This window comes from Schistocerca americana, chromosome 11 (assembly GCF_021461395.2).
Source record: "Schistocerca americana isolate TAMUIC-IGC-003095 chromosome 11, iqSchAmer2.1, whole genome shotgun sequence".
In the NCBI taxonomy this organism is placed as follows: Eukaryota; Metazoa; Arthropoda; class Insecta; order Orthoptera; family Acrididae; genus Schistocerca; species Schistocerca americana.
This window is the reverse complement of record NC_060129.1, coordinates 65,708,802-65,735,228: the sequence shown is the minus strand read 5'-3', so window position 1 is coordinate 65,735,228 and position 26,427 is coordinate 65,708,802. Positions and strand designations below refer to the sequence as shown.

The 26,427-nt window shown below is 40.7% G+C and overlaps 1 non-coding gene across 1 annotated transcript; it reads right to left on the bottom strand.

The window, feature by feature from the left end:
- Positions 1 to 19,857: 19,857 nt before the first annotated feature.
- Positions 19,858 to 19,932, bottom strand: Trnas-uga. Its single transcript has one exon. It is a non-coding gene; the product is annotated as a tRNA-Ser (tRNA).
- Between the last annotated feature and the right edge of the window lie 6,495 nt (positions 19,933 to 26,427).

Below are 26,427 nucleotides of genomic sequence, written 5' to 3'. Positions count from 1 at the left end.
TTCGAGTGTGTTTTGGAAGTTTAACAAGCTGGCCTATAAATTGTTTACTATTAATTTTATGAGCGCTTTACTTATTTGCCCGTTTTAAAATACTATTTAAGATTCAATGGATCTCAACAAATTACCTTGGTTGCCAAAGCTTTTAACTGCAGGTATAATTAGGAAAATCAAGTGTGGAAAACAGTGAAGATGTCTCTTGAAAAAAAGTTGACTGACAACAGAAATTACAACTGAACTATTAAAGTATTACTTAGTTATAAACGGAAAAACTGTTATTTTTCTTTATCTGAAGTGATGCATTACCGATCTGCATATATGCTGACACTGTAATTGCAACATGAACTTACGAATTTGGCTCTCTCTTTGATCAGAAATTTAAATGCCATGATTTTATTAACGCCTGTACATGACACAGTTTATTTTAACTGAGTGATAAGGTAGAACCACCAGTTTTTGACAGTGCTTCAGTCTTTGATACGAGACAAGAAATACATTTAAATGAGACGAAACACAAAGGCCAACGTTAAGGCTCCTCTTAAATGCATAACTGGTATCATTTGGAAGTTAAGTGTAGTAATAATATTACATTGGACTGACCCATGATGATGTAGGAAGTGAAGGAACTTGTTGAAAATAACATCGATCACAGCTGTTAATTTTAAGGTTGGGCTGTCTAAAAACTGTAATTTTCCAGTCTGACGTGGTTCTAGGTGCTCAGTCCGGAACCGCGCGACTGCTACGGTCGCAGGTTCGAATCCTACCTCGGGCATGGAAGTGTGTGATGTCCTTAGGTTAGTTAGGTTTAAATAGTTCTAAGTTCTAGGGAACTGATGACCACAGATGTTAAGTCCCATAGTGCTCAGAGCCATTTGAACCATTTTTTCCAGTCTGACACCCAAATAATGACTGGTACCATGGTTTTATTTTAAAATTGAATTCAAAACATGTCAGTGAGCAAAATTAATTACACTATGAATTACAACCATGGAATTTAATTTCTGTGAATCTTGGTTCCAGTCTTTGACATGGTGTCAATCACTGGAATGACTGATTGTCGTGATACGGCCCAAGCAAAAAACAAACCTGAAAGCGAAACCTGCAGAAGCTGGCCAGACAGGCACCCCAATGGCTGCTACAATCTGTGTGAGACAAGGGTGACATTATATTGCAAATTTAGTGTAAAAAGTTCCATATTGTCTGAATTTGCCCTATACTGACAGGACATTCTAGTCCAATCGATTTTCTTATCTGCAAAAGTACACTAGCCAGTACCAGTGGTACAAAGGTAGTGCCAAATTGCAAACTATCAAAATGGTTCAAATGGCTCTGAGCACTATGGGACTCAACTGCTGTGGTCATAAGTCCCCTAGAACTTAGAACTACTTAAACCTAACTAACCTAAGGACAGCACACAACACCCAGCCATCACGAGGCAGAGAAAATCCCTGACCCCGCCGGGAATCGAACCCGGGAACCCGGGCGCGGGAAGCGAGAACGGTACAGCACGACCACGAGATGCGGGCTGCAAACTATCCAGTAACAACAGAAGTATTGCTGGACAATGTACAGTAAATAATATGTAATAACCTGAGAAATTCAGAGTTGGTTTGAAGAAATAGAATAGCATTTGGAAAGAGTAACATTTTGAAAATAACAAATGACACAAGTAGGGTTTTCAGTTCTTATGAAACCTCACTTAATTTCTCTCTCTCTCTCTCTCTCTCTCTCTCTCTCTCTCTCTCTCCATTCTTACGGGAAAAATGTGATAAAATAAAACTGCAAGAAAGTTGTGTACAATGTTGGAAATGATGGAAAAGAAAATCTCACTATGCTTTTAACAGCATATGCTGCTGTAAAGCTTGCTCCTCTTAAGAACATCATTTTCTCAGAGGGAAACATTCCATGTGGGAAAAATATATCTAAAAACAAAGATGATGTGACTTACCAAACGAAAGCGCTGGCAGGTCGATAGACACACTAACAAACACAAACATACACAAAAACTTCAAGCTTTCACAACAAACTGTTGCCTCATCAGGAAAGAGGGAAGGAGAGGGAAAGACGAAAGGATGTGGGTTTTAAGGGAGAGGGTAAGGAGTCATTCCAATCTCGGGAGCGGAAAGACTTACCTAATAGCATACCAAGAACATGAGGGTGTCACAGTGGAGATTTGTTTTCTGGTACAGACGTCTGATACAACTATTCCACAGCAAGACTTACTTTCAATAGGTGTGGTGGCAGTGCATTCCCATAGGATAACAGAATATTATGTCCTCCAGGAATCACATTGGGTACACCACTTACAGCACAAACTGTACAGCAACTACAATGTTTTGTGAGCAAGTAATACCAGTCAGTATCTTTAATTTTAACATAAGTCTTGACTCCCTTAATTACCTGGTTATACGTGTGCTTGTACTACAGGTTATTGGTAAAGCAAATACTTATTGAATAGGTCTTCACACTTTTAATACTTTGCAGAAATTCTGAAAAAAGTAAATTCTTTTATTACTGTGTCACCTCTATGGTGAATTAAGAGGTACTGACTGGTTTCGTTGAACATTTAATAGAAGCCTTCTTTTTACCTGCTCTTGATAAAGAGCCATTCCAGGTTCTGTACATCACAATCTCTCGCATTTTTCATGAGGTTTGTTATTCTGTACACTAATATTTCTTCTTCTAAATGGTAAATATTGCATTCAGACATTGTTGGTATTAAAGGTAATTCATGAAATAAATTATATTTAAACCAGAAAATTATAGGTTCCACATGACACATGAAAAGTACCTTGTTACACACATGTATGTACAGATTCCAAAATGTCTGTGAATTTGAGTTACAAACTTTTTTAAATAGAAATATGAAGATCACAATACTATGGCTCTGCAATAACTCAAACGTAAAATACCTTAGTTCCTTATGGGAAACTTTGTTCTTTACGTGACTCGAGCAACTGCTTTCACTCTTAATGGAAAACTAAATGGTTTATGTTGAAGTTAACTTGCAAAAAGTGTAACCATTGTTACATAATTTCTGTGAAGTAAGATGCTGTTATTACTATGACCAAACAAAATCTTTTTAACATGTAGTACACAGTTCAAATCAGCAAAAAGTGTAACTGTATAATTAAGGTAAATGTTGATGAAAATTAGGCATGTAACATGAATACTGAAATTTCCTAATCCGCAGCTTATGGTCGTGTGGTAGCGTTCTCGCTTCCCGCGCCCGGGTTCGGTTCCCGGCAGGGTCAGGGATTTTCTCTGCCTCGTGATGACTGGGTGTTGTGTGATGTCCTTAGGTTAGTTAGGTTTAAGTAGTTCTAAGTTCTAGGGGACTAATGACCATAGATGTTAAGTCCCATAGTGCTCAGAGCCATTTGAACCATTTTTTGAAATTTCCTAGATTTCCAAGTGTAACTGTAATCACTGCATTCAGTACTTTGTAGTGCTAGAGAGATAATTCTATATGATTATTTGCATTCTCTTCACCTCCCCCCTCCTTCAACACAGGAAAATATAATAGAAAGACCTCCTTGCAAAATAAAGACAAAATTCAGAAAATTAGGTTTTGCCTGAATCAGGCCCCCTTATTCTAGAATGGTTCTAAAGTAATAAGAATGCTCACGATCAATTGAAATAATGTGTTCATTCTAGGAAGTATTAAAACAAGAATTAAGAGAGTAACAATTTTATTGCTCTTATGTTGCAGAGTATCCACAAACATTACTGTTTGAAACACAGGGCCACTGCATACTCCATTAGATCACACCCATTCTGTGATAAAACTGTTTTCTTAAAGTGAAAAATCAAGTTAACATAGTTATTGCGGGAAATATTTTCTCACACTGAAAGCTATCTGTCAAATAAGTCTCAGAACTTTTTTTTCCATTAATTTCACACAAATCACCTGTTTTTAATGCAAGTGCATGTTTTGTAACACCAAACATCTTAAAATAAGCTTATATAATAAACAATTATAATTTTGTTACAATATCTACACAGGATGTAAAGAGTTAATTTTACTTCAATGTGATTCATCCTTTGAAGTTCATCATTATACAACAACAAATCTATGGACAAAATATTTTTAAAAATCTGTCAAAATGTCACACCCATCTGCATGAAATGTACCAATACATAATCTTTTCCAATTTGAGCACTATAAATGATTAAACAATATGAGTTTATTTGACTTCTGCCTTATACTTGATTTGTTGTTTAAAATTTTCTCAGCAGGCTTTTTTTCCATATGTTTTTAAGTGTGTACAGGAGTACAGGGCAATCTTACAAACAAGTTTAGTCTGATGTAAGTCCTCAATCCCAATTTCATAATGGTAATCATGACCAAGAGCAGGAGCAGGAGATGGGTAATCTACAAATTTAATTTTAACACAATGCAAAATCTTGGCCTGTATATATTTCTGTCGCATATCCCCAGCAATCACAAACATCTGAAACAGTTTCTGAGTATTCTACAACAGAGTACACGCAGTCACTTGTTTTAACCAGTTTTCCCCAGTTAACAAAATTTACAAATGCATTTTTATTGGCCATATTGGGAAAAGCAAAGAGATAAATACATTCTAATGGAGATTTAACTACTGATGGCTTCAGTATGTGAAGACAGTCTTTGCATGTGATCTGCCTTGAAAGGTGCAATGACACATACCCTGCAATATAATAAAGTATGTTTTGCTTGAAAAATGAGAACTTAATCTTATCATCAAGAATTGCACACCACTTCTCTACTTCATTTCCTGCAGCACTTTCATCACTTTCTACTACATGCTTTGTCCGCAGCTCGTAGTCGTGCGGTAGCGTTCTCGCTTCCCGCGCCCAGGTTCCCGGGTTCGATTCCCGGCGGGGTCAGGGATTTTCTCTGCCTCGTGATGACTGGGTGTTGTGTGATGTCCTTAGGTTAGTTAGGTTTAAGTAGTTCTAAGTTCAGGAGACTGATGACCATAGATGTTAAGTCCCATAGTGCTCAGAGCCATTTCAACCATTTTGAACTACATGCTTTCTTGCATGAAAATCATAAACAGGTGGTAAACAACACACATTAAAATGTGAGCAATTCCCATTCATTGCAGTGACACTGTTACTCAAGAGCAACTTTCTCATGGCACATTTGAACTGGTATGCATTTGCAATGTTGTTCCAACCACCTCTGGACTGAATGCTGGAAAAAAAAAGCTCTGTGTGGTTTTGTGACAGTTTATAAGTTAGAAAATACTTCAGAGGAGATTCAACACGAAGCATAATTGCCAGAGCTATGTGCCTGACTGATTGGATATTGAAAATTATCCCAAAAGCAAAAGTATTTCTCGCATGGAGCAGCAATGGAACACCAATGATTTTTAAGCTTTTGATATAATTTTCAGTGTGTCTGAAAATACCAAGCCAATAATATTTGTTGTCAAGTCTCAGGGGGCTCTTATACCCTTTGTGTAATGGATTTCTGGAGTTCAGAATATCAAAAATCCTATTAATATAATACAAAAATTCTACTATTGCTTCACTTCCTTTAAAATTTGGATCACCAACCCTCCTCAAAAACTATATACTATCTGCCACGCTAGAACTCAAAAGTCTGTGCAGCTAATGAAACATTCATTTTTCTATTTACATTACTTATACGTTGTCCTGATAGTTTGTTGGCAAATGTCATACCTTCTTCTTGTTGTACCTTGTTCAATTTCTCAATGAAATGCCATCTAATAATGACAGTTGGAGACTCAATAGCAGATACTTCTGCTAGAGCATTTCTGGCAAACTTAATCATATGACACATGCCCAAGATACAATAAACATTGTATTTTTCCACAGGATGAGGAAAGTAGCTTTTAAAATCACCCTTGGAAAAATTTAAAGTACAGCCAAGCGAACGTAAAGTGCTTATATTTACCTTAAAGCCATCACATGTAACACACCAAACCATAGTGCCAGAACTATGCAGCCTCTCTAAAGCAGATTTTATCAGTGTGGCTTGATTATATGCCTGTTCACTATTGATAAAGAAATATGCAATCGGGCATTTAAATTTGCCTTTAATAGAGACAAGCATGAAAACCAGAGCCTCAGATGCCTCTATTACTTCTTTTGACTGAGGCACGGAAATACGGAAGCGTCCGATCCCGCCCGTCTGCTTTGACCCATGACGTCACAAATATGGCGGAAACGACCATAAACCACGATTCCAATATGGCGCATATAAAGTCGTTATGTTAAAACAAGCGTTCAGTGCATAGTGCTGTGGAATGTGGAAAAAACAGCAAATTGGCGCTCATAGGAAGAAGAACAACACCAAAAATGCAACAGGAGCGTAATATGTAAGAAACTGTCCACGCAACCTGCCACTGATGATGCCTTGCAGAAAATAAAGGCGAACCGCGTATGGCACTAAGATTGTGTTTTATTCAGTTGCTGTCAGACGGTCCATAAGTGAAACTTATCAATATACCGTAGCGTTATGTACACATTGTGAGGACGAAAATACATCGAAAAACAAACACACACACTTTCCACAAGAAGCCTAATGACACTAACGGGACAAGCGCGGGAAATGGGGTGTTTTGGGTGGGGGGAAAACTAAATATAAACAAATTTAGACGCCTTGCGTAGCTACAACGTGTAAGTGAAGACAGCCATGCATGAATACCCACCCACCTCCCCAGGGGTCGTAACCCTGCAACCCATAGAAGATAAAGATGCTTCAGTAGCAGATTAGTGTTTTTTGTCTTAAAAAAAAAATCTCACGGGATAGAACGAACAGATCAGAAAAGTAAATAAAATATGATAAAACAGAACTGGAGACAGCCACACTCAAACCAAACTCCGCGCCGTCATGACGTCACACACGACAACACCCTTACGTCACGGGTCAAAGCCGACGCGTGGGATCGGACGCTTCTGTCGACCCTCTACACTTGCCACCCATTTGGAAATCAATGATGTATGGGGCAGAGGCACTAATTTTTGCAGGTATTCATATGCTGCTGGTGAATAAAAGTAAACAGTCATAGCAAACATTTTCACATTTGTTGTGTATCTATTACTCTTCGACGAGAGAGAGGTGTTCACTACATTCCACACTAATTCCACTTGTGTTCCTTTCTGATGATTGAGGAAGTTATGTAACTTCTCAGGAAGATGCCCCTTCTCCTTCAATGAACTTATGATGTCATCCATGGAAAACACTTTCTTCTTCGAAGTTTTTCACGGACGCACTTCAGTTTACGTTTTAATTCGTGCACAATGTCTGAGGGGAAAAAAAATAAAAATAATGCGAGTTTCGGTCGCCATGTCTTCCATTTCTACTTTCGACTGTATACCACAATCAATTACTGAAGAACCAACTGCATTCTGAAATAAAGAAATAATTTGGTTATATATGATTGAAATAACTCAAGGCTTGATGAAAAAATATTATAAGAAAACTATGGGGGTGTGAAAACATCCTTATACTAACGTTTTCGACACAATTCGCAGCTTCTGCATTGGATAAGTGGGACATGCTTTCCACGGAAGAATTTTCATTGACAACATTCTCCACGCAATCAGTAACGTCTGCAATGGGCAAATCGAGCACAGATTCCATGACAGAACGCCAAAAACAAAAATATGGACCTGTATTACAACATTGCTTAGACCTATGTAGCGTACGAAATAAATTCACAAAAGTAAAAAGCACACACATAGCAAGGAAATTAATTAGCTACCTCAAATGGAGAATCATCATTGTCACTCAAAATCCTAACAACATGTCGTCGTGGCTGTTTATTTGGTGGCATCAAATGTGCCGGAAAGTCAAAAACTGATGGCACTGCTTCGGGTTTGAGACGTTTCTTCCACGTTCCAGGGCTCACTACGTAATCATCTTGTCGGAAATGGTTTCCGCAAAGTAACTGCAAGACGTAGGATTAAAATCTTTCCGCTTCACGGAAGTAATCCACGTCTTTAGTAGCTCTGGGTGCTTTAGAGGAAACCTGGTCAAAAACATCGAATTAGCAAACGCACTAAGTCTGTATTTTTATCGCATTGCATCGGTAGTCCTATTACCTGTGAAATGGTAAGTCACTCTCCTTACTCCACCGCTTCGTACAACTGAAAGCGGAACAAGAAATCACCATTTCGATAATCCATAATTCCTTATACACCGTACAGACCGAGAGAAACTTCTTGCCAAATTTGAATATGGCGGGCAATACAGACGACAGTAATCAGCTGGTAGAGCCATCTATCGGTAGGTCCGGTAGTTGAGCATCCCTCATTTCGCTAGCTTTAGACGCCTGTCCGAAATCCGACCAGCGTTCCTATTCAGACGCGGTGGTGGGGAGACTCACCTCACCCCCGCACCAACTTTGTAACCTACCCCCGTGCCTGTTTTCATCTTTGGTTGCTGCTCTGGCCTACCTGCCGTTGTTCTTGTAATGTTGGCAATGACTGCTATTCCCTTAAACTGTTCCCTTTGGTCCATGCCCTCGCTACACTTGACTTCCATTCATACCCATGCACACTCATACAGGGTGGAACAAGGAGTATACATATTAACGGCGTGTGACCTCTTTGTGAAATGATGAAAATAAATAAACAAATGCGCCAAATATTCCTTTCACCAAGCAAAGTATTGAAGCTGCTGACACTCAAAGAAAAACTTATATCTCGATACATAAAACATAATTACTTCCTACTGTAACCTGAGGCAAAACGAAAGTAGCGCCTCAATAAGAATATTAGATTACTCTAGTGACAATATGAATAAAGAGTATTGACGAAGACCTAATAAAATAAATGCTGGCAGTATTTTTACAACAGGTGATATACATACAAATTGTGATAAAGCAATAATAATAACAGTAAAAAATCAAATATTAATGATAAATATGAGAAAAATTGGCAATAGTAATGAAGATTTGTGCAGATGTACATTAATATCTTGGTGCAGATGTTTACTAGTATAGCGAGTTTTGGGAAGGGAGATTTAAGGAGGGGGAAAGAGGGTAGTAATGAGGTGAAGTGCTTTCATGTACAGAGGAAGGCATTACTGTTGCTTAAGTAGATACGTCATGAACTGTTTTTTGAAGCTGTACATGTTTTTAAGTTCTCTAACATAACGAGGGAGGTTATTTCAGAGTCTGGTTCCCGCTACTGCAAAGAACTTGGATAAGGTGACTGAGCGATGCAGTGGAACAGAGAGGATTTCATTGTGATGGGAACGTGTGATTCTGTCATGTTGTTCCAACACAAGCGTTAAGGACGAGGAGAGATATGAGGGACAGTGTACATTTATAAGGCAGTAGATGAGACAGAGTGTATGGAAATCTGTGCGTTTGTCTGCACGCAGCCAGGACAATTTTGCATATGCTGGTGAAATGTGATCAAAAAGTCGAACGTCACAGATATATCGGACGCAGGCATTCGTGACCAGTTCCAGACGTCGCGAGTTTTCCTGAGAGAGGCCTTGTAGGATAATATCGCTGTAGTCAATGATTGGGAGTATAAACGTTAGTACTAATTTCTTTTTTATATCGAAAGGGAAGAGTTTTTTATATTTTTGTAGGACATGAAGGGATGCTGACGCTTTTTTGCACACTGCAGTTACGTGCTCTGTCCAATTTAGATTTTCGTCTATTATTACTCCCAAACTCTTTGCTGAGGGAGAGAAGTTAATATTTGTTCTATTTAGGATAAGAGATGGTACAGATTCCCGATGTTTTGGGCTAATGGGCTTAGAGAGACCAACAAGTACCGCTTGGATTTTAGATGGGTTTAGTTCGAGTCCTATGTCCTGTGCCCATTTTGATAGTGCATCGAGGTCAGTATTGAAATTTTCAATAGCTTTCTTAAGATTGCTTGGTTTCGCACTTAGATACAACTGAAGGTCATTAGCATTCATATGATATTGGCAATAGGTCAGAACCGAGGACACATCATTGACATACAGAGAGAAGAGTATAGGACCTAATACTGAGCATTGGGGAACGCCTGACACTACCTGCCGCCATTGTGATTTTATATTCCCAGACAGGATGCGTTGCTGACGAGACGTCATGTAGGAGCGAAACCATCGCACTGCACTTGGTGAGAAATGTAGACCGCTAAGTTTGTCTAGTAAGATGTCGAAGTCGACAGTATCAAATGCTTTGCTGAAATCTAATAAGCAAATGATAGTCGCTTGTTGTCTGTCCATGGCAAGTTTCAGGTCATCTGTCACCTTTATCTGTGTGGACGTTGTGCTTCGATGTTTACGTAAACCTGATTGGTATTCGTCTAGTAGTTTGTTAGTAGTTAGGTAGTTGGTGAGCTGGTCATGGACTATATATTCTAAGGCCTTTGATAGTGCAGGAAAAATGCAGATGGGGCAGTAGTCAGAGGGTGCAATGGCGATGTTCTTTTTAGGCAGTGGCTTAAACGGTCCCAGTTTGCAGGCCTCAGGGAAAACACTTGTGATTAATGAAACGTTTAAAATGTCTGTTATAGGGGGCAGTAGTTGATCAATAATAAGTTTTACCATCTGGATAGTGATGCCATCATGTCCAGTAGATCCTGATCTAATCCACATTATCGCTTTCTTGACAGTATTGCAAGTGACGTGCTGTAGATAGAATTTTCCTTTGCTACAGTCATTCATCCGCATGAAGTAATCAATGATTCTCTGTCTTTTATTTTTTTTTTTTTTTCAGTTCAGTTGTGGTTGTAGGTAATATGAAGAATCGGTTTAGTTCTTCAGCTGGGACCATGGGATTTTCTGCAACGTTTATTTTGCCTAAACTGAGACCACAGAGATTTTTCCACAGGATAGCTGGTCTACATCTATTGTCAGCTAATGTACGGGCATGCCTGAGCTTAGCGTTTCTCACCGCTTGACTGACTATGTTTCAAATGGCTCTGAGCACTATGGGACTTAACTTCTTTGGTCATCAGTCCCCTAGAACTTAGAACTACTTAAACCTAACTAACCTACGACATCACACACATCCATGCCCGAGGCAGGATTCGAACCTGCGACCGTAGCGGTCGCGCGGTTCCAGACTGTAGCGCCTAGAACCGCTCGGCCACTTCGGCCGGCGACTATGTTTCGTTCCGGCTTGTATACAGTATGATTTTCAGGTGTAGGTGTCTTTTATGTCCATGAGGGGAGTAGAGGTCATCCCCAAAACCATGTCTTGTGCCTCAGTTTCGAGTTTAGGCAAATTTATGCGTTTGAAGTCTCGGTGTGTAGACAGTTGTGGTTCCTTTCTAGGACATTCTAGTGAATACGTCATGAAAATGATGTCATGGGCAGACATGCCAGGCGCAGATATTTGATAGGTGCGGATTATTCTGTTTGGAGATTTGGTTGCGAATATATCTATGAAAGTATGACTGGTAGTCGTGTGATGAGTAGGTGCCAGCTGAAGTAGCGTCATATTTGAGGAATAAAGCATTCTCTTAAATTTCCCAGTGGAAGGACTATTGCGCATAACATTAATGTTATTGTCACTTGCTATAATTACATGTTGGTATGAGGATTCGAGAGGGCAGTTTCGAAGCAGGCGAACCCGCCTGCTTTAGGAGGTTTGTAAAGGACACATATTAAGCACTTTCTGCTAATTGATTTGATCTCTACGAACATATATTCCTCTTGTTTATCTACATTGTTGTCGGATGTATGTGGTACAGTAGGTGACAAATCAGAGCATATGTATGCCCCTGCTCCGCTCCCTCGTCTGCTGCATCTGTCGTGCCTGAGAAAGATATAGCCATCTAGGTTTATGGAAGTTGTAGGAATACTTGGTTTGAGCCAAGTCTCTGACAAAAGTATTACGTGTATGTCAGTAGTTTGAAATACATATTTGAACTCGTCGAAGTGAGCTGGCAGAGACTGGAAATTTACATGTGCAATATGCAGCTTGGTGCGTTCGGGTGTTGATTGCCCGAGAAGGCTGCTGACCGATGTTTGCGGGTCGTGGTTAGTGGTGACAAGAGGGTCTGGCATGAGGAATGCGGAAGGCGTGTGAAGGAGGGGGGGGGGGGGTGAGGGAGTATCCTCCCAGTTCTGCGCAGTGAAAGCCGCCGGGAGGGGGAGGGGGTGCGTCCCCGGGGAGGCAACAGGATCTGCGACCAAGGTCAACGAGGTCTGCAACGATTCTGGCAGTAGCCATAGGCCGGCAGGAAAAGGAATTTCGCTAAACACAACGGGAGTAACCTGCACGTAATGGTAGAGTGTGATATTAATTGCACTTATGAGGATAACAACTAAAGTATGATGGTGGGTTGCTAATTAGAGATGGAAGCGAGACTACCTTATGTAATAATTAACAAAATTACATGAGAAAAACAATTAGAGATGAAAATAGTTATGTGGAGGAACGAAAAGTTGATAATACAAATAATAACAAAATTACATGAGAAAACAATTAGGGATAAAGTATAGTTATGTGGAGAATCGAAAAATTTGATAATACATTAGTTAAGTTATGATTGACAGTGTAAACAATATAAACATACAGGTTAGTGGCAGCAAGATTAGACATGATTTAGCTTCTAAAGCACAGTCTTTTGAGTTCATTAACACTGCAAATTGTTCTCTTTCCGTTTTCGGTCTTAACTATTATCCTGCTGTCATTTGTCCATACGTTCTGTAGCCCAAATTTCGAAATCGCGCTCTTCAAAATATTCAGTCTTTCAGAGGTCAGATCCCCGCATACTGTCAGACCCAACTTCGCGAGATTCTTCTTCTTACTCATCAGGTAATAAGTGCTATCGACAGGGGATGTCAAATTCATTCCATATTTTTAGATTTCCAGAAGGCTTTCGGCACCGTTCCTCACAAGCGTCTTCTAATCAAACTGCATGCCTATGGAGTATCGCCTCCGTTGTGCGACAGGGTTCGTGATTTCTTGTCAGAAAGGTTATCGAGTAAAACTGAAGTAATATCCGGCGTTCCCCAAGGAAGTGTTATAGGCCCTCTTTTGTTGCTGATCTATATTAACGACATAAGAGATAATCTGAGTACCTGTCTTAGATTGTTTGCAGATGATGCTGTAATTTACCGTCTTGTAAAGTCTTCAGATGATCAAAACGACTTGCAAAATGATTTAGATAATATATCTGTATTGTGCTAGAATTGGCAATTGACCGTGAATAAACAAAAGTGCAAAGTTATTCACATGAGTACTAAAAGAAATCAGCTAAATTTCGATAACGCGATAAGTCACACAAATCTGAGGGCTGTAGATTCTACTAAATACTTGTAGGGATTACAACTACTAATAACCCAAATGGGAACGATCACATCAAATACAGGGTTATTACAAATGATTGAAGCGATTTCACAGCTCTACAATAACTTTATTATTTGAGATATTTTCACAATGCTTTGCACACACATACAAAAACTCAAAAAGTTTTTTTAGGCATTCACAAATGTTCGACATGTGCCCCTTTAGTGATTCGGCAGACATCAAGCCGATAATCAAGTTCCTCCCACACTCGGCGCAGCATGTCCCCATCAATGAGTTCGAAAGCATCGTTGATGCAAGCTCGCAGTTCTGGCACGTTTCTTGGTAGAGGAGGTTTAAACACTGAATCTTTCACATAACCCCACAGAAAGAAATCGCATGGGGTTAAGTTGGGAGAGCGTGGTGGCCATGACATGAATTGCTGATCATGATCTCCACCACGACCGATCCATCAGTTTTCCAATCTCCTGTTTAAGAAATGCCGAACATCATGATGGAAGTGCGGTGGAGCACCATCCTGTTGAAAGATGAAGTCGGCACTGTCGGTCTCCAGTTGTGGCATGAGCCAATTTTCCGGCATGTCCAGATACAAGTGTCCTGTAACGTTTTTTTCGCAGAAGAAAAAGGGGCCGTAAACCTTAAACCGTGAGATTGCACAAAACACGTTAACTTTTGGTGGATTGCGAATTTGCTGCACGAATGCGTGAGGATTCTCTACCGCCCAGATTCGCACATTGTGTCTGTTCACTTCACCATTAAGAAAAAATGTTGCTTCATCACTGAAAACAAGTTTCGCACTGAACACATCCTCTTCCATGAGCTGTTGCAACCGCGCCGAAAATTCAAAGCGTTTGACTTTGTCATCGGGTGTCAGGGCTTGTAGCAATTGTAAACAGCAAGGCTTCTGCTTTAGCCTTTTCCGTAAGATTTTCCAAACCGTCGGCTGTGGTACATTTTGCTCCTTGCTTGCTTTATTCGTCGACTTCCGCGGGCTACGCGTGAAACTTGGCCGCACGCGTTCAACCGGTTCTAAACTCACTGCAGGCCGACCCGTTGATTTCCCCTTACAGAGGCATCCAGAAGCTTTAAACTGCGCATACCATCGCTGAATGGAGTTAGCAGTTGGTGGATCTTTGTTGAACTTCGCCCTGAAGTGTCGTTGCACTGTTATGACTGGCTGATGTGAGTGCATTTCAAGCACGACATACGCTTTCTCGGCTCCTGTCGCCATTTTGTGTCACTGCGCTCTCGAGCGCTCTGGCGGCAGAAACCTGAAGTGCGGCTTCAGCCGAACAAAACTTTATGAGTTTTTCTACGTGTCTGTAGTGTGTCGTGACCATATGTCAATGAATGGAGCTACAATGAATTTATGAAATCGCTTCAATCATTTGTAATAGCCTTGTATGTGTATATCATAATATTTAGGCGAATAGTTTTTGAGACGAGCAAAGAAACAATATAGCTTCCAGTGTCATTTAATTTTTAAAGAGAATGAAATAATATTCGGAAAAACTCCAGCACTACTGCGCGCATTCTAGGTGACCAGACGGAAAACATAAAATGCTCTCTTTCTCACCTGACATAGTATTCCAATTACAAACAAGAGAGATGAAAATTTCTAACTTAAACATAGCGTCATTTTTCTGAGCGAGCTGTGTATGATGCAAAAGCATACTGCAGGGATTTCACCGTACTGTTGACCACTGTAGCCGCTGAAGGTGTTAATTACTGTCAGTCGACTGGTAAGCTCCTAGCACCTTCCTTATTTCAAACTGAACGAGAAAAAAAAAAAACCTCACGTGAGATTTGAACCAGCGTACCATAAACGACAGTTGATTATCTGTTTGCTAACGATTTCGCTACACATCCGTTAACCATTTGTGCCTCACCTGTATACAGTACAGTGCATCGAAAACTTTAAAGCAGATAATCTCTGTAAATTAATGAAAAACATTAAGAACAACCTATTTCTCGGCACTTTGTAACCGTGTTCCACACGCATGTTTCACTACGGAACAGGAAGCAGCCTCAGCCATTTTCGTACTGCTCATTAACAACGCGACAATCAAAGCACAACATTGCAGAGGCTGTAAATGTACACGATGTTTGAAATGAAAACTACGTAGCTAAAGCGTGATTAAGAAAAACCTTGATGGCTGTTAATACATTTGAATATCTTAAAGTTTCGTTTAACGTAACTTAGCAATAATACATATCCTATGTATCTAATAGATAAGTAGGACCTATTTCCAAGAGCGTAACAACACCAGTGTACGTGTGCTGCAGTTTTTGATCAATCATCGCGTTTGTGTTTGTTTAAATCAGGTTTGTTCTTATGATGAACGGAGTACAGTAAACGTGAGCTCTAAAATGCGTAACTGAAATGGCTATGAGCACTTGTTCAGTAGGAGAGATCATTTCACAGTAGCGAAGATGAAAAAGTGTGAGGATATTGAAGAATGGGACACAACCCGTCAGCTTTGATCAATGACGCCACACGTTACCACACATCTCGCATTGCAAAGATTTAAAAGTATAGACGAATGTTGAGAAACAAACGATTGAAGTACAGAGGCAACAGATCGGGGACTTGTGTCATGTACATTTATATTTAAAACGTAATGTGACGCTTATAGCTATTTCTTACAGTAGAAAACGCTAGTATAAAGCGATATATGTTACATTGGCACGGGCCCTATGTTGATATATACACGAATTTTACGTTTATCAGTTTTTTCACCTTCGCTGGTACTAGTGTCAACTGAAAAATACGATACTAGTACTAGCGAACGCGAAAAAAGGGAGAAACATAAAATTTGTGTCCTGTGCTTCAGGTGACCTACATAGTCCAGTTGAAGAATACGATACTAGTACTAGCGAAGCCGATGAAGTACTAGTATCCTATTCATATATATATATATATATACATTTACAAAAATACTTGTATATTAGGAAGTCGAGTGAAGTGTTAGAAAGGGCAAATCACTAGACACCATAAAATTTTTTTAAGTGGCTTGGAAAGTGCCCACGGTAATAACAACAGAAATATATGCTACTCGTGCATGACATATGCGTTTACATTCTCTTTCTTTCAGCGCAGTACGCTACAAATACACTTATTCGAAAGAATTTCTAAATGAATTACTTATAGCTTACATCATTGAACCAGTGTGGTTGGGGTGTTTTCACATGTATTTGATGATACTTCACGTCTCTTGATAACTTCCTAATACATGGCACGCAAAAATGTAACAGCTGTTTCCTGAATTTAGTAGAAAATAACTAAAAACAAAACACTATCTTTAAGACGTATGTGATTGCTTTCTCACCCCTCGGGGCGCTAGTATCGCTCTAGCTGTCGAACGGTAAGGCAGTGCGGCCATAATATCTAGAGCTGTTCCTAAAATATCGATATCCTTTCCAAAATATATAGATTTTCTACGACGTGAAATTCAACTCCGACATATCGACATATTTATATCGAAACGCCTGTATCGAGTGCCGATATTTTTATTTTATATTCTTTTTTCCTATTGAATTTCTATTATTTACTTTTATTATTTATTTTATGTTATTATATTTTATTTATTATTATTTGTATGTCTATTATATCCTTTTTTTCGCAATTTTCGGTAAATATTTGAAGCTATTTTTTAAAATAATAGTAGAACATAATTTTACTTTCTCTGTGTGAATGAGTCATTTATGTCTCAGTGAATCAAATTTTTGTCGAAGTAATTAAACTTACTTACGATCACCAGAATAATTACGACATCTTATCTACTGAATTTTATTTTAGATATCACTGTCACAGTAACTCTGTTAGTGTAATTTACAGGCTATGGTGTCTGTTTCTGTCGCAAGTAGTTAAAGTTTGCATACAGCCTTCAGCAGGATAGAAGGAAGTCACAGTGTATTGTAACTAGCTTAACATGCATTTTGCACCTTAGCAGACGGCAACGACACAGTTTCCTTGTAAAAGATAAAGAGCGGCACCATTTCTTCGTAAATGACACACCGTTACACTTTCGGGAAAGAAGTAAAAGCTCTTGCGCTAACGCTGGTTTGCAGCATCCACCTAGAGGCAATGAACTCACAATTGCGCAGTGAGGCTTGTGTATCAGAGGGTCTCGGTTGAGACCCCTGCTGTCTTCTGGGAGCCTGTCTGTTCGGAGTCTGGCTCGCAGTTTCCAAGGCAAATAACTACTAGTCAACAACTAAAGCCATCGTTCACTAACATTGCGAGGCACAAACTCTAAAGCGGTCTGTACCTGCCAAAAATTCACGTAGTGAGTAGAAGCTCTGTGAAGCCAATAACTAAAGCCATCATTCATTAACATTGCGAGGCACAGCCTGTACATGCCCAAATTTCACGTAGTGAGTAGCTCTGTGAAGCCAATCGCTAAACCCATCGATCAAAAGCATTTCGGGCACAGACTCTAAAACGGTCTGTACCTGCAAAAAATTGTCATAGTCTGTCACGGTCAGGTATCACATCAACGTTTAATGAAGTTACTGAAAGTTATATAGCATTTGCCACAAACCGTGAGAACGAGTATTAAACATTCTTCGAAGAAGTATTGTAAATCTTCGTTCATTTACATCAACGTCATTACAGAACAAAGTATATGCAGTTGTTGAGATTAGCGTTACTTCAGATACTATCCGACAAGACGTCAAAATTGGAAATAAATGCGATTCCCAGCTGTCTGTTGCTACTGGTCGGGGACGGCGGGCCGCACAGCTGTTGCTGGGCGTCGCCAAGAGATGGCAGAGCGGTAGCCGGTCCTTGGCTCACAGCAGTACGTGTATTTGGTGTAGTATTAACACCTGTATGCAAAAATGTCTACCTCTTTGCTAATACTTTGGTTGGCCAATACGAAGCAGGCCGACGGCACATAAACCGCTCTTCTGTCAAAGTCCAAGCTAATTAAAACGTATTTTGAATTACATAAAAACAGATGGCTGTGAAAGATGATTGTTCTTTTAATGCATATCCTACCCCGAAACAACGTCCATATCATCCCTGACTCTATGGGGAACAAATACGTTTTGACGATCCTCACAATGAATTCTGACTGTCTTTCTCGCCTTCTCCAATTGTTTCTGGAATTCAGTTTAGACACTTCTCATAACACACGGCTTATTTCTGGCATTATCACACTTCCAGCGCATTTGACATTTCTCAATCCTTTCACTAAATTTGTAGAAGCTGTCTGTTCATCTAAAAAATCTTCGACAAGCGGCCACTAAATACACCCTTCGCAAAACGATGTTTCTTTTTTCCATTTGCAGTCTACCTCCATTGACAAAGAATCTCTCTCCAGTCATTCTTCAGAGAAGAAAAATAAGCCACATCTAAAGACTGCATAAGACTAGTACAGTTCGGTGGAATGCAAATGAAATTTGTGTTGTTTTCCTCACACAGCCCTGTAGTTTTCATTAAGATGTGAGAAGAGGGATTATCTCTAATAATTACTCTCCGTCGTCCTTTCTCTGAGGCAAACAGGAGGAAGTGAGTCTGAAAACAACTGTCAAACAAACTCTGTGCTAGCCAATCACTCAAATGTGTTCATTTGCATTCCAGGAGGCAGTGTGCGATTTGCAGAGGGGGGGGGGGGGGGATTGGGGGGATTTCACCCCCTCTGTATCAGACCATCCCCTCCTCTGGCTTTAATTTATGCATCCCAACCTGGGATGTTTATTTCCCACGCACTGGAGTAAAACTTTACATGTAATTTAAATTTGTGGAGCTGAACACTGAAAGTTTTTAATACAGTCTTACTATTAATACTATTAATATGTTTCCTTATTAATTTTGAAAAAGTGTTACGTAGTAGTTAACCATTTCAAAACATTTAGAACTAAATCATCATTCCCATGTCGTCATTGTTGCTTTCGTCTAAGGTGCGTCATCCGTTTACTTGCGAGCTTGCGAGGGAAGTAGTGTGTCAGTCATACCGCAGCAGTCGTAGCGCAGAGTTGGGTGAGCTGGGGGCTGAAGTTCCCACCCCGGGCCCTGACACAGGGTGGTGACCGTCCCGCTGCCTGTGCGAACATTCACCGTTAGGCCAGCTTTTGGCAACGGTACGGCGCGGAGTAACGCGCCTGGGACGAGAGAACACATTACTAAATACCGCACCATCGTCTGCATCTAGTTCCTGGGATACTATTTCGTGGACCTTCTTTAAATGCTCTTCTCTTCCACCATCGTTTTCTTTTCCTTTGGTTTTCATTTCCGTTGTTAGCTGCATGTGCAAGCACCAAGTAGGCTGCCGCTGCGATACTTTATCATCCTTTATACTGCAAGACCGACACACGTGTGGCACAAATTCTGTTGCTTTGGTATAAATTAACCTGCCGCATGCGCCGCAAGATGTTGCCTGTTGTAGCATGCTACAAGACGTCGCCCCAGCGTAAACGAGGCTTTAGAGCCAGGTCTGTATTGTATGGTGGATGCGATGTGTTGCGTACGAAACTAAAACCTGCAATCAGATCCAAACGTCGTGGAGAACTGTGAAGAGGTGTCATCCTGCAGCAACATGACGCTCGTCCACATTCTGCCAAACGGACAGCCGACGCAATAAAGGAGTAGAGATTCGAGGTATGAAACTTCCTGGCAGATTAAAACTTTGTGCCCGACCGAGACTCGAACTCGGGACCTTTGCCTTTCACGGGCAAGTGCTCTACCAACTGAGCCACCGAAGCACGACTCACGCCCCGTCCTCACAGCTTTACTTCTGCCAGTACCTCGTCTCCTACCTTCCAGACTTTACAGAAGCTCTCCTGCGAACCTTGCAGAACTAGCACTCCTGAAAGAAAGGATATTGCGGAGACATGGCTTAGCCACAGCCTGGGGGATGTTTCCAGAATGAGAGTTTCAATCTGCAGCGGAGTGTGCGCTGATATGAAACTTCCTGGCAGATCAAAACTGTGTGCCCGACCGAGACTCGAACTTGGGACCTTTGCCTTTAGCGGGCAAGTGCTCTACCAACTGAGCCACCGAAGCACGACTCACGCCCCGTCCTCACAGCTTTACTTCTGCCAGTACCTCGTCTCCTACCTTCCAGACTTTACAGAAGCTCTCCTGCGAACCTTGCAGAACTAGCACTCCTGAAAGAAAGGATATTGCGGAGACATGGCTTAGCCACAGCCTGGGGGATGTTTCCAGAATGAGAGTTTCAATCTGCAGCGGAGTGTGCGCTGATATGAAACTTCCTGGCAGATCAAAACTGTGTGCCCGACCGAGACTCGAACTTGGGACCTTTGCCTTTAGCGGGCAAGTGCTCTACCAACTGAGCCACCGAAGCACGACTCACGCCCCGTCCTCACAGCTTTACTTCTGCCAGTACCTCGTCTCCTACCTTCCAGACTTTACAGAAGCTCTCCTGCGAACCTTGCAGAACTAGCACTCCTGAAAGAAAGGATATTGCGGAGACATGGCTTAGCCACAGCCTGGGGGATGTTTCCAGAATGAGAGTTTCAATCTGCAGCGGAGTGTGCGCTGATATGAAACTTCCTGGCAGATCAAAACTGTGTGCCCGACCGAGACTCGAACTTGGGACCTTTGCCTTTAGCGGGCAAGTGTTCTACCATGTGAGCTACCGAAGCACGACTCACGCCCCGTCCTCACAGCTTTACTTCTGCCAGTACCTCGTCTCCTACCTTCCAGACTTTACAGAAGCTCTCCTGCGAACCTTGCAGAACTAGCACTCCTGAAAGAAAGGATATTGCGGAGACATGGCTTAGCCACAGCCTGGGGGATGTTTCCAGAATGAGAGTTTCAATCTGCAGCGGAGTGTGCGCTGATATGAAACTTCCTGGCAGATCAAAACTGTGTGCCCGACCGAGACTCGAACTTGGGACCTTTGCCTTTAGCGGGCAAGTGCTCTACCATCTGAGCTACCGAAGCACGACTCACGCTCGGTCCACACAGCTTTACTTTTTGAATTCCCGTCGTATACCTGTATGTAGAAGAATTTTGTAAATAAGCTTTACTTATAATGTACTTTTAAAGATATAACAAGGGACGGCTTTTCTGATAATGCATACGCGTGAATAGTGAGTTTCGGCTCTAACATCTATTTATAAATAACTGTTTAACCACGGGTAACGCCACGGTCCAAGCTAGTAACATATGTAATTATACTAACCCCCTAAACGTCCCCCCCCCCCCACTGGTAAAAGCACAAATCGCACACTGCGTTGATGTCGTTTTTCCGTGTGTGTGTGTGTGTGTGTGTGTGTGTGTGTGTGTGTGTGTGTGTGTGTGTGTGTGTGTCAGTCATTTGGATCCCTAAGAATTTGGTGTGGTGAATTCAAGAATTTGACGTTACTGTCACTTAGTGTTACTGTTGGAGCCTGGAGAGTTCTGTTCTGAATGGTGTGGAAGGTTAGGCATACTGTCTGTTTTCCACTGAAGTCCAGTCCATTCGCTTCAAGCCAGGAGTATAGTTGGATTGTATTCCTTTTTACTGCTGACTGGATAGATTCATCTGTATTAGATGTAAGGACATCAGTATAGTCAGCAAATGGAAATGCTTTACTAGTGGGTATGTGCGGGCAAGTAGAAGTAATGAGGTACTAAAAACTGATCCTCATGGCACATCATGTTTAATGACTTGTCTCAAAGTGACCACTTCTAGGAGTCGTGATTGATTTTATTTATGTGGACGTATTGTATTCAGTCTTCAATATAACTGCTGAGACAGCCATGGGCAGTGCCCTTTACCCATGCAAATCCAAATTTTGTAAGAGTATGTTGTGGTTTACTGCATGAAAGGCCACTGTGAGGTCAAGAAAGACACCTATAGCTGGGAATTTTTCATCAAAAATATGTAGAGCAGTATCAAGAAATTCAAATTTTGTATCAGTAGCTGTTTTATTTTCTTGGAAACCATAATGGGCAGAAGAAAGAATTGCTGCTTAAAAAAAAAGTATAGGCATTGATCTGGGAAATACTTGAAAATTTTACACAACTGTGGCCAGAAAGTAGAAGTTAACATACTGATGGACACGCCCGGTAGCAAACACTAGCGATGTTGTTACTAAAAAAGCAGTTCTGCAAGGCATGATTACAACACTGCTCACAGGTGAGGATGCATAGCCTGACAGGTACTATAAACAAATTTGGATGTGGAGTGATAAGGTGGAATAAAGGGCATTGACATGGCATGAAAAACCCATATGTTGCAGTTGCAACTGCATAATTATTAAGGAACGTACCACTCGTGCCCTCCAGAGAGACTATGCCAGAGGTGTAAGGAAAGGAGTATAAATAAGGGAGCCCAGAGGCTCAAAGCAAGCAGTCATGTCACCAAACTTTGTGTCTGGAACCAGAGAGAGTAACGATTGTTGCAGGCCAACCGCAACAACCGTCTGGATGAATTTCAGCAACAGGCCCACTGAATGAACCGTCAGCTCTGCTATAGAGATGTGCCACAGTCGTGGCGAGGCAGGTCCCAAACTTCGTACTGCAGAGGTGTGGGCAGCAGGGGACAGCCGTCCTTTGCTCTGTGGGCGATATCGTCCGACAGACTGCGAGCCACTGTCTGCACGGGCGGAGCTGGGATGTGATATCGTGGCCTCCCCGATTCGAGGCTGTCCTGTCACTGAAAGAGCTGCTCCGAGTGGGCGACTGGAGCTGCTGAGGCTTTACTACAGTGACGGATGCCGGCTGTTATACTTCGGTGCTACACGCGGTGAACGCAAGGAATGCTCGAGGGAATAACCAGCCGAGCTCCAGAGAGCAGCCTGGGGATTTCGACTCGGCCAACACGTGCTGCTGGTCGTGCCACCCAGTCCAGGACAGTAGTCATTTCATGACAAGGATGGAGTAGCCAGGTGCTGTAGCAGCAGATCCAGCACTGGTGTTTGTGCCGGCACATGTACACGCACTGCACCACCGTCGTAGGGATCGACAGAGGCACTGTGTATTCTTCAGCAGAATGTAAATCGATGCCAAACTTCTCTGTATACCTCTGCATGCCCCGTGCCAGTGAGCTGTACATTCTGTAATTTGTCCGGGCACAATTTCCAGTGTGGCAGACCTGTAGTAGTGTGTAAGCAAACTGAACATCTGGCTAGTAGCTGTACTCAGTCTAGATTCTAGATGAGCACTGATTCACCACAAGAATTAATTAGTGGTTAGGCTTTAGTGTGTGTGTGGAGAAGGGTTAAATGGGAAGTTTTCTTTTCATAGCAGTTGGCAATTGAATTGCGGTAGAAGTAAGAGTCTGCAAATGGTGGAAACACTAGCTACTACTAGTGTGGATGCAGTTGCTGCTGTAATACAGTGATTACTCGTGTTAAAACATGAATTTGAGAACGAGAGGCAGAGAAAGTTCGAACTTAATCGTGAGTAGACACTGGGGAAGTGTCAGGCTCAGCATAGTTGGAATCAGCCGAAAGTAAGTCTGGGTTGACAGTGCCTTCTCCTCCGTATGACCTGGCAGTGTTCGCAGTAATTTGTTGCTTCTCAGACGAGGCAATGGAGGATGTGATGGTTTTTAATAGGACATTTGGATGCTGTGGAAGTGCACAGGTAGTCAGACAAAAGAACACTGTATGTTGATAGTAGGCATTTGGCAGGGGACACTGAAGCATATGCTGTACATCGTGAGACATCCAGTAAAGTACAAACGTGTGAGAAGTGGGTCTCGCGAGCCTGCAGGAATCGCTTCGTGGTGTCGTCAGAAAGGCAGAAAGCGTGTCAGTGTTGCCTGGTATCTAGACCTGTAAGCAGCTCTGTTGACATAACTGACATCATCACCTGTTGGCCACAGCCTTTATACAGACTTGTTTCAGTTGTCGTTTTGGAATGTCAAGCCACTCCAGATTGTTTGAACGAGGCTTCCATAAAAAGAATTAAATATAGAAACAATCTTTGAATGTGAATAATCTCGATTAAGCTGACATACTAATCCGCAATATTGTTGGAGTTACATAATAGTCTTACGTGATTGATTGAAGCCAAATGATTACGAATTATTGGTTGAATGGCAGAGTTTTATAGTATAACAAATATTATGCATTCAGGACAATGTTTAATTTATTAAGTGCAGCTTACTAAGACATTTACAGTAAGAATTTGTCTTTGCACCCATAAAAGCAGTAGCAAATGTGGGAAAATGGTTGAAATGTAAGGGATATGTAGTGAAATGCCTCTTACATTTTTCCAGTTTGTGTATGATATCTGTACTTAATTATGATATCTGTACTTAATATGCATCAAAACACACGTCGGATGCTTGCTTATTTTCTAATATATGTTTTTGGGCTTGACCTAGTAGCTTTATTTTTTATTACGAAAATGTGTTAGTTATGGGAAAGTGCATTTAAATATGGCGCAATCAAAGTATTAGGCAAACCCAGATATCTGTCTGTTATCACAACCTTTATTTCTCATCGACTGAGTTCCACAATTCCAGTTATCACTTTTCAACCTAATGTAGACCTCAGGCTATATTACAATTAAACTTGTTACTCCAGCCAAGCATTCAAGGAAAAAGGGGGCAGGGGGGCATGAAATCCAATATAGTACTCTAGCTCAGATACGTGCTCTTACCCAATTTGTGTTACCGATATGCTCAAATTTAGATCGTTGTTGATCTGTAAACAAACAGCTATATGTCAATCATGTTTTCTTCAAATCCAGTTTATTTTTATGTGATATTTTGACAAAAAGAGATGAATGAGGGGTTTTTAATACTATCCAAGCAATACTGAGATCTCCAAATTGAATGATTGTTATAGTTGCAAGTCACTGATTGTCAGAGTGTATCAGGTAGAGATAAATGTGAAACAAAACATTTTAAATAAATCATGAAGCTTTCGGTCAGTTTCAACTAATATTTTTTATGTAGTAGACAGTCACAATTTTCTTCCGTATTGCGATATATATATATATATATATATATATATATATATATATATATATATATATTTATAATAGAGGGAAACATTCCACGTAGATACAGATATATATATATATATATATATATATATATATATATATATATATATATATATATATATATACATACTACACAAACAACCAAATGATACATGGTATAGGGTACCTTGCACCACTACAAATCATTTTCTTTCCTGTTCCACTTACAAGTAGAGTGAGGGAAGAAAGGCTATCTATATGCTTCCATACGAGCCCTGATTTCTCATATATTCTAAATTTTCTCTGTAGTGTAGTAGAAAAAGAACTCTGTCTTCCCTCCATTCTCATATTACAGGGTGTCTACGACCCGGGACAATGGGGAGATCCGGGAAAAACCCGGGAATTTTTTCATCCGGGAGAAAACCGGGAAAAACCCGGGAATCTTTTTGAGTTCCGGGAATTTTTCATTGTTTTAGGTTTCAGTTAAATTTTTGTGATTTTGACTGGTAAGAACCAATACTCCAACAAAAAAATTTACTGTATCCCGCTTCTGCAGAATAATACTGCAGCAACAAATCATGAAAGAGAGAAAAAAAACGAAAATAAAACTTAAGTCGCAAAGAAAATGCGCCATATACAACAACAAAACACAATGCTCATACAAGCGTCTGCCAACAGCAAAGTGTGTCAAAGGCTTTAGGACGACTGTGCAGTGCTTCTTAACAACAAATTGCCTCCAATGAGCGTGCCGTGACAATTTTTTACATTAGATTCGTTTTAATGCAAGATCTTTTAATGTTTCACACGTACGAACATGTGGGCCTCCTGCGCAAATGCAGTGACGCCTGTTATCTGGCGCTCTGTGGCAACTGCTGAAACGTGCCTTTCTAACAGGTCACGGAAAAATATTGCGAATATTGCTTTGAAAAGCGTTACTTTCAAAGTAAATTTCCTTTTATGTAAGATAAACTATGTGAGAGAGTGTACGACGAAGTTCTTAAATCACAGAGCGTTTGACTCTCATTTAAAAATCAACTCTTTGGGGACGACCATATGAAGAATTTCGAGCCCAGAAGATTAGACATTTACGTCGTTATTAAAAAATTTTACTGGCACATTTATGTGATGTATGACACGCAAAAAATATCAATATTATATGTGGAAACTTAGCTTCTCTTGAAGCGTATTAATCTTAGAGACCAATATTATATGTGATAGCTTTGCTTTTCTTGTAGCAACAATTGTACATTAATTTAAGCCATTAATTTTTCTTATTTGTGTGTTCGCGCTACTTAAGAGTGATCTTGCTAT